Source organism: Melospiza georgiana, chromosome 4 (genome assembly GCF_028018845.1).
Source record: "Melospiza georgiana isolate bMelGeo1 chromosome 4, bMelGeo1.pri, whole genome shotgun sequence".
Classification (NCBI taxonomy): domain Eukaryota; kingdom Metazoa; phylum Chordata; class Aves; order Passeriformes; family Passerellidae; genus Melospiza; species Melospiza georgiana.
The window spans coordinates 74,370,518-74,385,705 of record NC_080433.1 but is presented as its reverse complement, the minus strand read 5'-3'; the positions used below and the strand labels follow the sequence as shown (position 1 = coordinate 74,385,705).

General features: G+C 40.1%; 1 protein-coding gene across 9 annotated transcripts in view; it reads right to left on the bottom strand.

The window, feature by feature from the left end:
* SOX5 (SRY-box transcription factor 5) overlaps positions 1 to 15,188 on the bottom strand; it is a 597,965-nt gene that overhangs the window by 518,574 nt on the left and 64,203 nt on the right. The window contains exon 1 of one of the 9 annotated variants that reach the window (XM_058022191.1): positions 8,728 to 8,782. The exons of the other annotated variants lie outside the window; for them this stretch is intronic. The gene's annotated coding sequence lies outside the window, so the exon portion shown is untranslated. Of the gene's footprint in view, positions 1 to 8,727; positions 8,783 to 15,188 lie in introns of those variants that run through there. 9 annotated transcript variants of the gene reach the window in all.

The following is a 15,188-nucleotide window of genomic DNA, read 5'->3' as shown; positions in this document are numbered from 1 at the left end:
AGGCAGACTGCTCCCATCTATTTCCATGTGAAAACAACATTACTGCTTTGTGACTACTGAACTTCTCTCAAGACTAAAACTTCTTGAGACAGACTTGTCCACATGTACAAGGACCTAAATGTGTATCTAAAAATCTGAACAAAAAAATTACCTATGACCCTGACAGATATGTGATAAAGAAATGTGGAAGAATTAATAAAATCCTACATGGCACTTCATTTAAAACTGCAAATGACTTGATAAAAATCTATCTTTCTGTATCTCCCTTCTCAGATGATTTCATTACAAAAAGTAAGACAAAATCCCTCATTATTAAATGTCTCAAAGCAAACTGAAGAGAAAGCTGAGATCTGGCTGTTCTGAATATCCACAGTATTTGTACAAGGTGTTGTAATATTAACACTCTTTAACTACTCACAGGTGGCTGAAACATTTAGGTTTGAACCACACAAAGGACAAGTTTTGATACAATATATATATAAATATATTCTTACTGGTGCATGGCTTACATCATGATCTGGGGAGTTTGGTATCACACAATGTGTCACTTCCTATGAAATAAAATCTGGGAATTATTGAAGCCATTGTCATTTCATATGACAAAAATATCAATGTTAAATGTACCTTTAAAACATTTATCAGTCACGTGTGTCAAGAAGCAAGGGATGAGGAATATTTCATGTGAGTAAAATGCAGATAAGTTAACTTGACAAGAACATGTATTCACTTAAGAACGGGTTATGTCCCTCTTGGCATGGACATCATACTGTGCAGAGTCTCCAAGAATTTAATTAGAGCTGTAATGTAGTAATTAACTACTGTATATTGAAACCTTTTGTAATTTTTAATTTTTTTTTTTCTATAGTGGGTGAAGAAGGAGAAATTATCTTGGGGGGGAAACCCAAACCAACAGCACAGGAAAATAGAAGCTCCTGTAAATCTACAGGCATTAAAAGGTGTGTTGTGGGCTTTGTCATCTCTTTGTTCCATCACTGACCTCACCCTGCACCCAACTACTTATCAATCTTTTTCTCTGAGCTACTGAAAGGATGCAATAAATCCTAATTTCTATTTGGTAGCTACCCATAAATAATTTCACTTCTTTAAAGGAAATATCCCTTCTTCCCAAAATAGTTGGGGTGAAATTGCCCAGGCTCTAAAACGGAGTATTCCACAACTTCTCAACCTAAGTCATAAGCATTGCGGGGTTTACATAGATAATAGAAATAATTCCAAACCTGGGTTCAAACACCCAAAACCAGGGACCAGAAAGCACTGAAAACCCTTCCTTTTGCAAGGTACCCATCTCTGAGGCTTTGCTTGGCTTCCACAAACACCAGAACAGTCTTGGGGAGATTCTCTAAATAATCCAGACAAAGTGATGCAGTGGGAGTGAGCCTAACCCGAGCTCCCTTTCCTCCTGCTCATGCTAAAAGCATGAGAAAGGGAGAGAGAGTGTGTTCAATCACACTTTGCTTGTGCTCCAGGAGTCTGCAAGTTCTCCTTGACTTCAGGGGATCTTTGTACTCAGCTCTGATCCCCCACATAACCAGGAAATCCTGGACTTGGTCCTCTCTGCAGAACTCTTCAAAACTCCATGAAAACACTATGAGAATTCACTGGAGAGTGTAATGGATCCAGAGGAAAACCAGAGATGTGTTATTCCAGCTTGGTCCTTATTTGGATGGGTGACCTTAACCACTCCCATTGTAATTTCTCCACCCACAAAACAGGAATACCAGTAATTTCGATAATGTTTTTTTGGTGAGTAAAAAGCCCCATGAAGGTGCTGAATTCCATTACTAAGTGCTATTGCAGTCTTACTGGCATTTGGCAAAAAATAAAGAGAATATAAAAGCATCCATGTTCTGATTTACTGCAACATAGATCCTGGGGGTTTTCCTTTGGACTGCCTTTGCCTTCTTCCCCCAGCAGCACAAAGCACAGACACAGCATTGCAGAGAGTGAATGAGGATAGGCTCAGATAGATAAATGCACCTGTGAAGCACTTGCAGAGGTGACAGTGACACCCAGCACACAGGAATGGGTGACAGTGACACCCAGCACACAGGAATGGGGTGCCATGTGCCAGCTGAGCTGTGTGGATGTTCCCAGCCTGCTCAAACTGCCTCTGAAAACCTTTTAAGCTCTGATCACTCATTCACCAAAAAAGTAGCTCCTGCATGAAGCTTTAAGAGCCAGAACCCCCACTGATGGTGAAGCCTTAACCCATAACTTGCCTGCTGGGATGGATGTGCTCCAACTCCTCCTTGGAACACCAAACAACAGACTTGGTGTTGGCTGGTGAAGCAGGGGCAGAGTTAGAAACAAAAAAACCCATCCTGTTTTCCCACAACGATTCTCATCACTCTTTTTATGTTTTCTTGAGATCAGATTTCCCAGGGCAAGAAAAGCAAGTGTCCATCAAGAGAGGGACATTCAGTGCCACCACACTGGGAATTTGGGCTTTCTCAAGGGGCTCTCCAAGCAACAGGAGCCCAAGGGGATGGACAGAAGGCACGGGAACAGACTGCCTGAAGGAGACACTGTCAGTGTGCAGGGACACCTGAACTGCGTCTGGGCCCTCTTGGGGTAAAGGCTGCTTAGCCTGAGCCCTAACTCTGTCACTGTGCCTTGCTCCAACAAGGAGAAGGCACTAGGATCATGGAAAGGGGGTCACCCCATGACCCATCCCTCCTGAATCCTCACTGCTCATCCCTTCAGTGCCCCTCTCCATCCTCTGCCTCCCCCTAATCCAGCTGTTTCCCACCCCAAAAACCAAATCCAAACAAAACCTCCCACCTCTATACACAAAACAGGATATACAGGGAAGTAAAGCATTTCTGATTTCCTTCCCAGGGGATCAGGACCCGGGCTGTTCCCTTGACTTTACATCAAAAGCTAATCCTCCCACCTCCTCCTCATAGACAGGCAAGTTCTCCAGACTCTTCCTCATTACATAAGGCACATGCATAATCCTTCCCCTCCCACAGAGCATCTCAAGGAACACAATCCTCCTCCTCCCCCTCAGTCACACCAAGCCTAATCCCAACCCTCCTGACATTCCAGCTAAATAGCCACCAGTGCAAAGGGAACAGAGCACAAACTCTGCACATGGCTTAAACCAAGCCTCACAAATGCTCCTCTCTAGTTTTCCACTCAGCCTTCACATCCTTCTTCACACTTGCAATTTAAAGTTATTTTTCTATATAAATTCTGTCATGTCTTTTACTTTTTCTCTGTAGTCTCTTTTGTGAGGGATGAGAGGGTGTTTTTTATTAGTGAATAGCAGATTTTGTTTTGTTGGTGGCAATTTATGGCCAAGTTTTAGAAACAAGTTCACAGCAAGTTCAGAGGAAAGGAATTTTCAAAGAAAATCTAGCACAAAGCATTGTGGGGAATGATATGGAAAGTTGACAAAATTAGGATAAACAATTAAAAAACAATTAGGTGTGGGGAAACACTGCATCAGTATTTATCACATTGTTAACTTTTCCTATGGAAAATGCTTTATTGTCTGCAGTTTCTGAAAGAGATCTTAACCCAGGCTATGGAAGCAGAATGCTGCACATATAATGGGTTTGAAATATATTTTTTATGTATATGGGGGAAAAAAAGAAAATGGCAAATATGTCTGTATGAGATAAGGCTTTCAGAACAAAATATAATACATGGAAATCCTTTCTTGAAGTGCTTTGTGGTCTTAAGGAGGTAGGAAACTTGAAACAGTCACAGTAAACACAAGTCTAAACAAGGTGTGAAAAACTGGGGCAGAGGCAGAAACAAAACCTGAAGTAAGCAGCTAAAGGAAGTAAGAGAAGTGATGTCTTACATGGTCATGGCTAATCTATTTACAGTTACTTTAAATCCCATTTAAGAACTCAGCTGCAAATAAATAGACTGTCTATGCCCAGCATTTAGCAAAAGTAGCTAGAAAAGGGAGAATAAGTGGAGAGACAGGCACTCAGAAGTTCTAGCTCTAACCCTAGGCTCCCTGTTCTGAATTCCAGGCTGAGCTGTGCCGCCTTAGACCAGCTTCCCTGAAGCATGGGTGAGAGCATTTTCCTCTCCAGCACGCCCTCAAAATGAATTCACTAAATTGTATTAACTCAGGCCCTCCCAGCATCCTGCAAATCTTCTGTCAGGGCTCCTGGCTTGCCTTGATGTCTCCAAAGGCTGCCTTGGCTGCTGGGTGTTAAGAGACCAGCCTATTGTATCTGTATCTGCTTTAGAGAGCAGTTTGGGGCAGCAGAGGCAGAGTTGGTACCAGGGCACCTCCATCTCTATTCTCTGTTAGAGGAGAGAGACCTCCTCTAGCCAGGTCTAATGAGCTCTTAGAGGGCTATAACACACCTAAGATAGCTCAACTAAAAACCAGCAGGATGGCTTCTGTTGCAGTGTTGGAAACTAAAAGGTTTCATAAAAGGCAAAATGACAAACAGAAAAACCCAGACAGCTGCCAGAGGTTCTTGCTCCTGGTAAAACACTACAAAAGAAGTTAGTTTCTTGGACTTCTTTTTCTGCTAAATTGCCCAGATGGGACTTTTTTGGCTCCTGTCCAATTAGCTATCCTTAAGTTTGAGGTGAAGTCCCCATGGCCTATGAGGTGGTTTTTTTCACCTAATCAAGGAAAGAAACTTCTAAGCTTAAGAGACAAAAGCTATTTTTGTCACTCTGTCAACCATACCCACATTCCTACAATTCTCTGGGCCCAGGTTGGCTACTGACCACATCCCGCCTTGTGTGATGTACTGAATCTTGAGAACAGCTCATTTTGGTTTGGAGGGAGCAGCCCCTAGTTCAGATCCTTGTATTTCCCTCAGTGCTCAGTGTCTTTCAGCGCAAGAAGCTCTGCTTTGCTTTCCTCCAGAGGAATCCAGTTCAGCACAAACCAAAACCGTCCTTCAATCCAAGTTGACATGTGCTAAGTAAAAGAGACCAGGGAGATTTCCTTCAAAACCACAGGAGTGGTGTCAGCCAAAATGCTAAAACCAAAATGCTAGTCACCAATATTGGCTACTATAATTTTTCTTTATGCATCCCTTCTATCTCCTTATCCACATCCTGGTTGTTTCCTTTGTTAACCTTCAAGATACATTAAGGTTTTACACCTTTTACAAGTAGGGTTTTGGTGGTGAAGCCACTCAATGAAAATTGCTCCTGGCTGCAGTTTAAAAGGACTCACAAGCAACTGCAGCGGCACAAGGTGAAGTGCAAATAACTGATGTGCAAAGGCAGGAAGAAACCTTGTTGATAAGCTAGTTTCCCCACTGCACTGTCAAGTGGTTTAAGACACTAAACTTTTGAGATGCAGTCAGATATTGTGTTGAAGAATTATTTAGCTTATTATCTATATTACTATAGATAATATATTATCTATATTAAAATATATTATTATCTGTACTATAAAATTGATTTCTAAACAATTATGTATTTTAATATTAGTGCTAATAACTTGTCTTCTTCTTTTGCTGGCATGTTTTATCTTCCACCTTATTTTCTCTCTGAAAGGACATTTTACCTATGGTTACAAACCCTGTTGCAGAGTTTTTCCCATCTCTTGAAGGAACAGATAACAAATACAACTGTTAAGGGTATTGTTAGCTATGTTCTATTTTACATACAAAACAATTACTTGGAGAGTGACTGTGTAAAAGACATTTGACAATGAAAGGGTAGAGAGTATTTAGTAAGCACAGAAAAAGGACAACCCCTTGCTAAAGGCCAACAAACATTTTAAGTAGCAAAACTTCCATTTTCTTTTTGTTACCGTGCTTTTAATTGCAAGAGGTGTCGACTTCTATTCTTGTGGAGAAATCAGTCAGGAATCGACAATAATGAGGAGCATATTCAAAAAGGTTACTTCAAGCACCAGGAAGCTAATCTTCTTTGGTTATTCATAACTACTAAAGAGATAAAAGCTTATTCACAGAATAATTCAGAGCACCTAAGCTAAACACTGTCTCTGAACCACCTTCCACCCACATCCTTCCCCACTGAGAGAGGAAGAGATGAAAGCCAGCCTTAAGTTAGTCTTTTGGAATAACCCCTGTTTGTGAACAGCATTTCCATCTACTTCATCCCTTTAATCAGAGGGTTTAAAACACATTGTTTTATTTTGAACTGCAAGTGCTTCAATTTTGTCAGTCAAATCCCACTGAAATATTCTCAAATTTTAACACCTCATTTTGCCTTGCCGTTAAAAATGCTTCAATAACTCTGTAAAGCAGAAGAATTTCAGCTTTGAGAGGTATAAATTTGTATCCATTTGCAGAATAAAATGATTTACTTCACCTATATCCTTGTGGACTCCTGCACTGATAGTCACCTAAGGTCCTCATAGATGCTGTTTCAGCTTAAGGTAAATCAGAATTGACCTGATTACAACCAGATTTCACAGATACTTTACTGTTATTACCTTGTAGCCAGTCCCTGTGGATTCATATATGAAGTTTATGCTTAAATAGTGTCTTAATACCTTAAAAACCTTCTAATGCCCCAGATAAATATTGTGCTAATATGTTGTACCTTACAGGTAGGTACAAGGAACAGTAAAACCTTGGAGATGCTTCTGGTGGGAGCACTGTGCCAAAGATGAGTGGCTCTGTGTTAACAGGGAGCACCCAGCAAACTCAGTGATAAGCAGCCAGCAATATTGCACCTCTGAGCCTTAGAAATACTATTTTTTAGTGTTTTGTTATTTTCTGTAAATAAGAACAAATGATCATATTTAAAGTAGGTATTAAATTAACCACTTTTAATCTCCTAGGGACCTAAGAAGCCTCAAAAAGCAAAGGAATTGTAAAAAGTATTTTACTTTCATGTTTCTAATCATTATTGTCTTTCTTGCTTCTAAAAATCAAACCAGTTTTTCTCATCGTTCCTTGAGAAGTCAGAACAAAATATCTGCAGACCAAAAATCCTTGTGTGACCCAGAAACATCAGTACTTTCCAAAAATGCAATGACACGCTAACCTATTAATGCAAACCTGATGCTTTACCTACTTTTCACTAAATCACACCAAAAGGGTCCATTGTGGCAATCTCATTGAACATGCTGCCAAACTTCCTTTAGTAGAGACATTCACAAGAACAAACCCTCCAAATAATTAAGTATTAACTAATCATCTCACTCTCTAATCAGATTGTTCGCACTACTTAAAATGAATAGGGAAAAAATATGCCTTGCAGATCCAATAACTAATAATAATTTTATTTTTTAAGTTATTATTACTTTTATATTAATTTTTATTATTATAAAAATTATTTTGTTTATTTTTAATTATAATTACTTTTTATTTCCCATAGATAATACAGGGTCCAGTTGAGTTCCAATTCTCTGAGAGACTCAGTACAACACTGGTTTGGTAAATGTGAGGATTGAAAAATCTGGCCCTAAGTGTCCATCCCTGTACTTCTCCCACAATGTATCAAGCTTTCCCTCCTTTGAATTAATGTCAAAACTGAGCTTTTAATGCATGGCCTTGGCTTGATTTATGAGTACATTTAAGGAATGTGAGGTCACTCAAGCTAGCAAACCAGCTGGCCTCCATGAGACAGAGTACAACAAAAACTTTAGGGGAAAAAGTCCCCCTGGACTTACTTCAAACAACGTATAAAATAAATCTTTTAATTTTTACTTTAAAACACATAAATAAAACTGTATTGCCATGTTTGAAAACGCAGCCCTATTTTAAATGGTAGCCACAGATGCACCAGAGAAAATGGGATTTTTTCCCGTTTTGTCCTTACACAGCAGTACCCACAGTCATGGCTACTTTATTACCTCTAAAAACAAATATCTAAGGAGAAGAGGCTCCCTTTAAACTAAAAATGAATAAAATGTTGCCTGTTCTGGGACACAGCATTATTTGGAGGACAAAAAGCCTTTCCAATAGAATACAACACACCCAGTTGTTGGTGCTGCTGTCTGCAAGGCTTCAGCCAGGTGAATGCTGGGGGGACACTGAAGGCACATGGGTGCCACCAGCTGCAATCACCTCACTGCAGCTTGGCAAAAACCAGGGTTAATCTACAAAAACCTCAGGGCAGACTGGAGAAAAATCAGTATTTATGGGCTCCTGTGCATCCGGGAAGAAAAAGAGGCGCAGCATGAAGGCAACATCAGTTTTCTACCCTCTTCCATTCACAGGTTCACTCGGAGTGTTCCAGTGAAGAGCAGAAACCTCACGGTAAATCTGCCTTAGTTCCTGCAACACCCTCCCAAGGCAGCAGTCAGAGCCTGCCAGTTTCCTGATAAAGCAGCCATACGTGGTCAGCCACTCTGCAGCTATACATTGCCACTCAGGGAGACAGCACAGGAGGTCTAGACAAACCCTGCTTCTCCAGGGACAAAGCACTGCAAGGAACATACATATTTACACAGACCCAGTGTTGTCAAATATTGTGATTTTGCCACGAGATTCATAGCAGGCACTTCTCCTTACAGTTCTGCTCTGCTTATTGGAGAATATCAGCTCCAATTTAACAAAGACATGGAGCTACAAGCTGTGATGCCTAAAAAAACCCACCCTTGAAAGTGTGAACCCTGACAACTCCAATGCAAGAAAAACAGAGAAGGGGATTGGGGGATTTTTTTTTATCTTACGATTTCAAAACGATTTTGTGGCCTGCTTCAACTGGTAATATTCACACAGATGGGTTAAATGTCATTTTGCACTCTGAATTAACTTGCCTAAAATCTGTTCTCCAAGCCTTGTCACTCACCTGAGTAATCCTCCTGGTTTTAAGTGGGCCTCCATAAGTGACCAGACTAGTTTACTTCTGCACGCTGATGAGCGTTACGTAGGAGGTGCCGATACTCCCACATCCCTTTAAAAAGAAGATTAGGCACTAAGATAAGTGAAAACTTCTGTTCAAATTGGCTCAAATCCTTCTCCTATTTAAATTGGTGGCAGAACTCCCACTTACTTCAAAGGTCCAGGACAGGCACACTGTATTAATTAGGACAGTGCAAAAACTCTCATTACAAAACCGAAGCGTGTGGCACTCACCTGATTTAAAACAAGACAAAAAACACAGCCTTGGATTTGCATCTCCAAGAACACTGGGCACTGAGATTTGGGTGCAGAAGTCTCAGGCACTTTGGATTTTGAACTAAAACAATGTAAGAATGAGATTATGAGTTTATTCATTACTCATTTGTTGTAAGCTTGAAAGTCAGGCCCTTTTACAGCAGGTCTAACTTTGCTGGATTTCATGTAAATGAGAACAAAACTTGACCAAACAGTAGGTCATACTTGCCACAGCTCTACTTGCACTGAAGAGGACTGCAGCTTTTCAATTTTAAAGGAACTTAGGCCCTTGCAACACTCTCTGCAAAAGGAAAGAGCCCTTTAGCAGGATGTGAGATGAAATTCCAGTGGTACCACATCAGGCTCTCCTGACAGCAAATCCCCCAGTGTGGGGCAAGTGCAATTCATTTAATTTATCCCCTGGCTTATTCCCACTCCTGGAAGATGGTGACATCAGGCTGGTCCACCTGAAAACATCTCTGCCACATCAGCTGAACCTGAGAAGTGCACTTGGCAGGGCTGTGACAGTGCAGGGGCTGAGCCCAAACGGCTGCTCCCCGGACCAAGGGGTGACACATCCAGATCAGCCTTTTTTAAAAGAGACCGGGGAGCAAGCAGGCTAATGTCAGGCTGAATATTTTTAATATTTATAATGAATAAAATTATATGCTTGGAATGCAACATTCAGCGTAACGGCATTAAAAGCAAAATTTTTATTTGGATTATATTCATGGTAATAATAAGGAATGTAGGGGGTTTTTTGTGACATAAAGGTTAAAGAGTCTGTAACCTCTAATTTGACAGGAACTCTATTATCACTCTCTGGAAAATTAGACAAGATAGAATATTAAGACATCCAAAAACTGACACAAATAGAAAACTAGGTCTCTCACTTGCTCCTCTTTCTTTAAACAAGGAAGATGATTATATGCTGTTTGACATTCCATTTTCAGGGCAACTAAAGAGATGCCGGGAGTCACACTTCATTTATTCTTCCAAATGCCACCACTGAAAAAAAAAAACGTGTTGGTATTTGAAGGCACCATACTCCCACAAACAGCGGCCAGAATTAACCTTGTCTTCCTGATGGATTCATTTGTGAAGTCCCTCAGTTTAGTTTCTCAAGATGAAATTAAAAATACCCTCATGGCTGAGTGTAAGCACTTAAAGCACACACACACTGCATGGTGGGCCAAAACTCCCCAGGGTGTAGCCTGGCTGAACTCATTGTATTAGACAAGTCAAGGGGAAATATGTTCTTGTGGAGATTTCCAGCCTCAAGATATTTGGATTTGCTTAAGGTTAGCATCTGAACTTTTACATAACTATTCTGACTGAACCTCACAAAATTCTGAGGTTCACAACCAGCTCTGCAAACTAATAGCAAAAAAAAAAAAATCACTTTTACAACACTTTCATGATTCCCAGTAAGATGTTTTGCTTTACAGTGTGAATAAAACAATGTTGTTTTATATCTTGTCATCCCAGTGAACAAAGGCATAATGTTGCACATATTTCTGTAAACAAACAAACAACCCCCCCTCCATGTTGTTGTTGGAATTGTATCAATCCAAAATAGGCAAAAATAAAGTTCAATTTTTGAAAATCTACTCAAAGCTGACACAAAAAATTAGAATCATTAGTGAGTTTTTTAGTCTGTTCTTACTCAGGCAAAAGTCCCATTGAAATGAAGCCAATATTACTTCAAAATCTGAATACTGTTTCATTCAGCTTTTCAGCACCAAGATGAAGCTTTAGTTACAACCATCTGTCATGGGTATAATCTCATAGCACTGATACCCATTTCTCTTAAATATAACCTTTCTTCATAAACTCTTTATCTACCTCTGGGGCATATACAAAGCCCCAAAAATACAAACGAAAAACCACTATTTTCACTATTATTCTACATGAACAATAATAATACCTTGCAGTGCAATAAAACTGCATCCCAGATAGCTTATCTAGGCTGAAACACACACTACAATGCAGGATCTTGAAGACAGAGATTAAGACTTGTTTTGGCACATCCTGAAAGAACGCATGAACCAGAGGGATGGTGCAGAAGAAGACAATGTTGTATTTTTAGGTTTCAACACATTGTGAGGTTTCTCAAATGGCAGTTCCTCCACTGCCATTAAAAATCCACTATGTATGCAGATTTGAGTATTAATAAAATGAAGTTTTCAATGTACTTTCAATGGGAAAAGTCACAGAGATGTGGAAAAGCATTGTTAGAATAACAAAGCATATCCAAGCATTTCACACTGTTCCTGCTAATGGGTGACAAAAAGCTCACAATTCTGGACAAAACAGAGAAATAGGGGCTGATGGGGACTGAAATGAGGAAACAGCACAGGCACTGAGCTGGGTGTCATCCCAGCTGGGGCTGCCTTTCTAACCGGGCTACTGAGACACTTCTTTCTCTCACACCAAGTTGTGCCAAACTCAACTATCCAAATGCCTGCGCAGTTCAGGGTGTGCACAGAGATATTTATCTGCCCTCTGACCTGTCTGGCTGGAATCCATCCTGGCCACATTAGCAGGATTAGCTCTGTCCACCTGCAGTGCTGGGACACAGTAATTTAGTTTGTTACTTCCAGGCCAGTCTGAGCAAGCCCTTCACTGCAGACAGGGCCCTGACTGAAAAATAACTGGTCAAGGTCAAAAGAGAAACTTCAAGTAGTGTTATATTAAGTGCTATATTGATTGGTTGTTTTTATTTCCACACCTAAAATTCTAAATAATGTATTATCTTCCAGCATACCAAAACCTAAAAGTCATCACCAACTGCCCAGAAAAAAAAGCAGGATAAGAGTTGTTCAGGGGAAAGAAGATTCTTGATATTGGGCATGTCTAAAATTTTTGACTCAAACCAGATTTTTTTTTTTCACATCTGTCATGATTTTTGGAGATGGGGAATGACTATGTTTTTAATGATAACTTTTGGAACCTAAAGGCTGGTTTTCATCTGCAGTGACAACACAATACTGAGAGGTTGGTTTGGGATTTTTTTGCGAGGAACATCATTTAGAAACAAATATTTCCAACTCCTCAACATAAGCAGCTGCAAAATCACAATGTTTTAATTTTAGAAGTCCATATCAGACATCATATGCTTCCTGAGGATTCTGGGAAGTGTAGTCTCCTAGCTTAGTTTTTCCCCTAAAATGTAATAAATTTAAGACAAACCACCCAGGTATTTTTTTTGGTAAACACAAGGCAAATATTGCCCCCTGAAATTATTTTCACAACTGAAGGGATGGAAACCAAGTGAGCCTGTGCTGTAAACAGATTATCTCCTTGTTTAAAGGAGTGAAGTTGTCTCTCCCTTTTGCTCAAACATATAAAACAATATATCTTCTCTATTTCTAGGCTAATGGGCAACATCTCCAGGGCTGCTTTAATTGTAAGCCAGTTTTAAGTCAGGCATAGGAGAGGGGGAATTTGGTCAGCACCGAGAAGAGGGCAGGAGGAGAAAATAGGTCAGATAGCTTACAAACGTGCCAGGAACACAGACTAACACTTCTACTTTTTATTCTATAATAAAATTAATGCTGCCCCAGCAGCATGCTGTTTGGTGCATCCATCTAATCTATTAAACAAACAAGAAGACAAAGGGTTAGCTGAATATAGTACTCCTGTGTATTTGTGAACTAGTTTCTCATAATTAACAAAATTGATGGTAAATATAATTCTGTTTTTACTTTCTCCTCATTTTCACATACAAACATGCAATATTATACTAGAATAAAACCTGCTAAACTGATTATGAAACTACAAATCTATGATTTATTTATATGTTTAGTAAGAGCATTTTCCTTTTTGCTGGTTCCTTCACGTACTAAAAGGAAAGGGCAAAACAGGAGGAGATATGCACAATTTCACCCACCAGAATTTCACATTAAACCCCACTATGCGCACACAGCAAAGCAAACAGTGCAAAAAAACATGAAAGGGGAGAAAATGCTGGACAACTCTGAACAAAAGCAATCTCAAGTACAAAGACTTGAGATCTTTTTAAGATCTTTGCAAGCAGAGAGGAAAATAAGTGCTTCAAAATGGGGGCAAAGTGAAGAGGCTTCTTTATAAACACTGACTCGAAGCCTTCAGACATTAAAGACTCACATTATAGACCAACACTATAAACTCCCCCAAACCTCGTCTCTCCAAATGCTTGAATTAATTTTTCTCTTGTCACTGAGAATTAAGTTTACTTGGTCAGTCAAAACTGTCTGATTCCCTGCAAGAATTTTCAGCCTTCAGTACAGTTTGTAAGCAGCTCTGCAGAGCAGGCCCTTTGAAACCATCAAAGAAGACAAGGGTAAATGGCCCTACTGCAGCAGGGAGGGTCCTGCAGGGAGGAAATCCAACAAAAGATGCATTATGCTATTAACAATAAGAAAACAGCTCTATGATTTCCCTCTTATTTCTGATATTTATATTGGCTTAGTGCCCCAAAAATCCCAGTAAGTCCTCCTGCCTCTCAAAATCTGAATGGAATTTAAATCCAAAATTTAAAGACCAGGTAAAATTTTTTCTCTAAAAAAACTATTGCTGGCATTTGAAAATTTCTCTTTTCCCTGCTTTGCCTCATAGGCATACTGGACAAGCATGTTCAGTTTAAGATTCCCAAATTTATCATATCTGCTGCAATGACAGCATACTCACATGATGACAGCAGCCAAGATATCAGTGCTGATTCATATCTGCATGAAACTCACTCTTCAGTTCATAAAATTCTTCTGATCTTTTTGTTAAGTTTGAGGTCTGCTGGAATCTAAAAGCTCAAAGTGAAAAACAGTCTGTGTCTATTCTGGGGCTGAGCTGGAAGAAAAAACTGAGTTCCACAGCTTTCCCCCCAAACAGTAACACATTCAGTTTTATTTATAACTCTCACCTATTTTGGAAATTTTTGTGAACCTGGCCTGACATTCAAATTGGAAATTCAGCTAAAACTAGGGAAGGCTCCTCTCCTTTTATGCCTCCATACAATTGCTTTGAGAAGGTTAACACACAACAAAAGTATTAATAGCATACCATGACATGACCTACGAATGCCACAATGTGATTATCACATTCCAAAAACCAGGGGCAAACAGACAAAATCTCCTATGAACTCCTCCTGTCGAGCAGCAAGCAGAAGAAGGAAAAGATAGTGTCCATATGCAGGAGATAATAAAAGGTTCAGAAAACTGGAGTGTGACTTTGGCATGGGTGACACTGAGTTGCAAATGTTTGCAAGGAGGTCCCACCAGACCTCGGAGCTAACAATCCTCTCTCAGATCTGTCTGCTCCTTCCTTTTCATCTTCCTTTTCTGTTGTTTTTGCTTGAGAGAAAACAACAAGGCATGATGCTGTGGGAGAGATGCCAATACTCAGCTCCTGCTGAGAAGTGGAAAAAAAAAATAAAAAAAATGTGTTGGAGCTGGAGCTGCTGAATCCTGTGCTGAATCCTGCTCACTTTGTGCAGAGGAATTAAACAGCATCTCCCTTCCCTGCCTAAATAGGGCACATTTGGTTACCTGGGGGAGAGAACACCTTCCTCTGAGGGTGTGGAGTAAAATGATGTGTTGAGGTGGAAAGGGAGGTGTTACTTTACCTCTGTGGCTGCCCTAAGGAAAGATGGGGATTGCCCTGCTCTGGGTGCTGTGTCCCTCCACACCTGCCCCAAAAGGAGGGGAAGCTGCTCCTTCCTGCTGGAACATCTCCAGGGCTCAGACCACGAGCCAGAGACACTTCTGATGACAGAAGGAGAAACTGGGTATGGACAAAAACAAAACCAAACAAAAAAAAACCCCATTTAATCTCATTTTTAAGCAAAGATTTGTGACATGGCATCAAATGCAATGTTAACAATTCAGCTTTTAACTTTCTCCACCTGCTTTAGGTATTTAATACAGCATTTTTAGCTGAGAGGATGACACAGGAGACATCTGAACAAAGCTATTTGCTGTTCTTCTGTCTCCATCACAGGGTGTGGCTGGGAGTTTGGAAAATGGGATTTCTACCACACAGCACAACTGCCATGAAGAACAAGCACCACATTCAGTGTTTAGTCAAACACTTTTTCTAAAATGAACCTCTTCATAAATTACAACAAAAATCAGCAATACGTACTCTGAAGGCCTCAAATTGTTTTTACACAGGAAA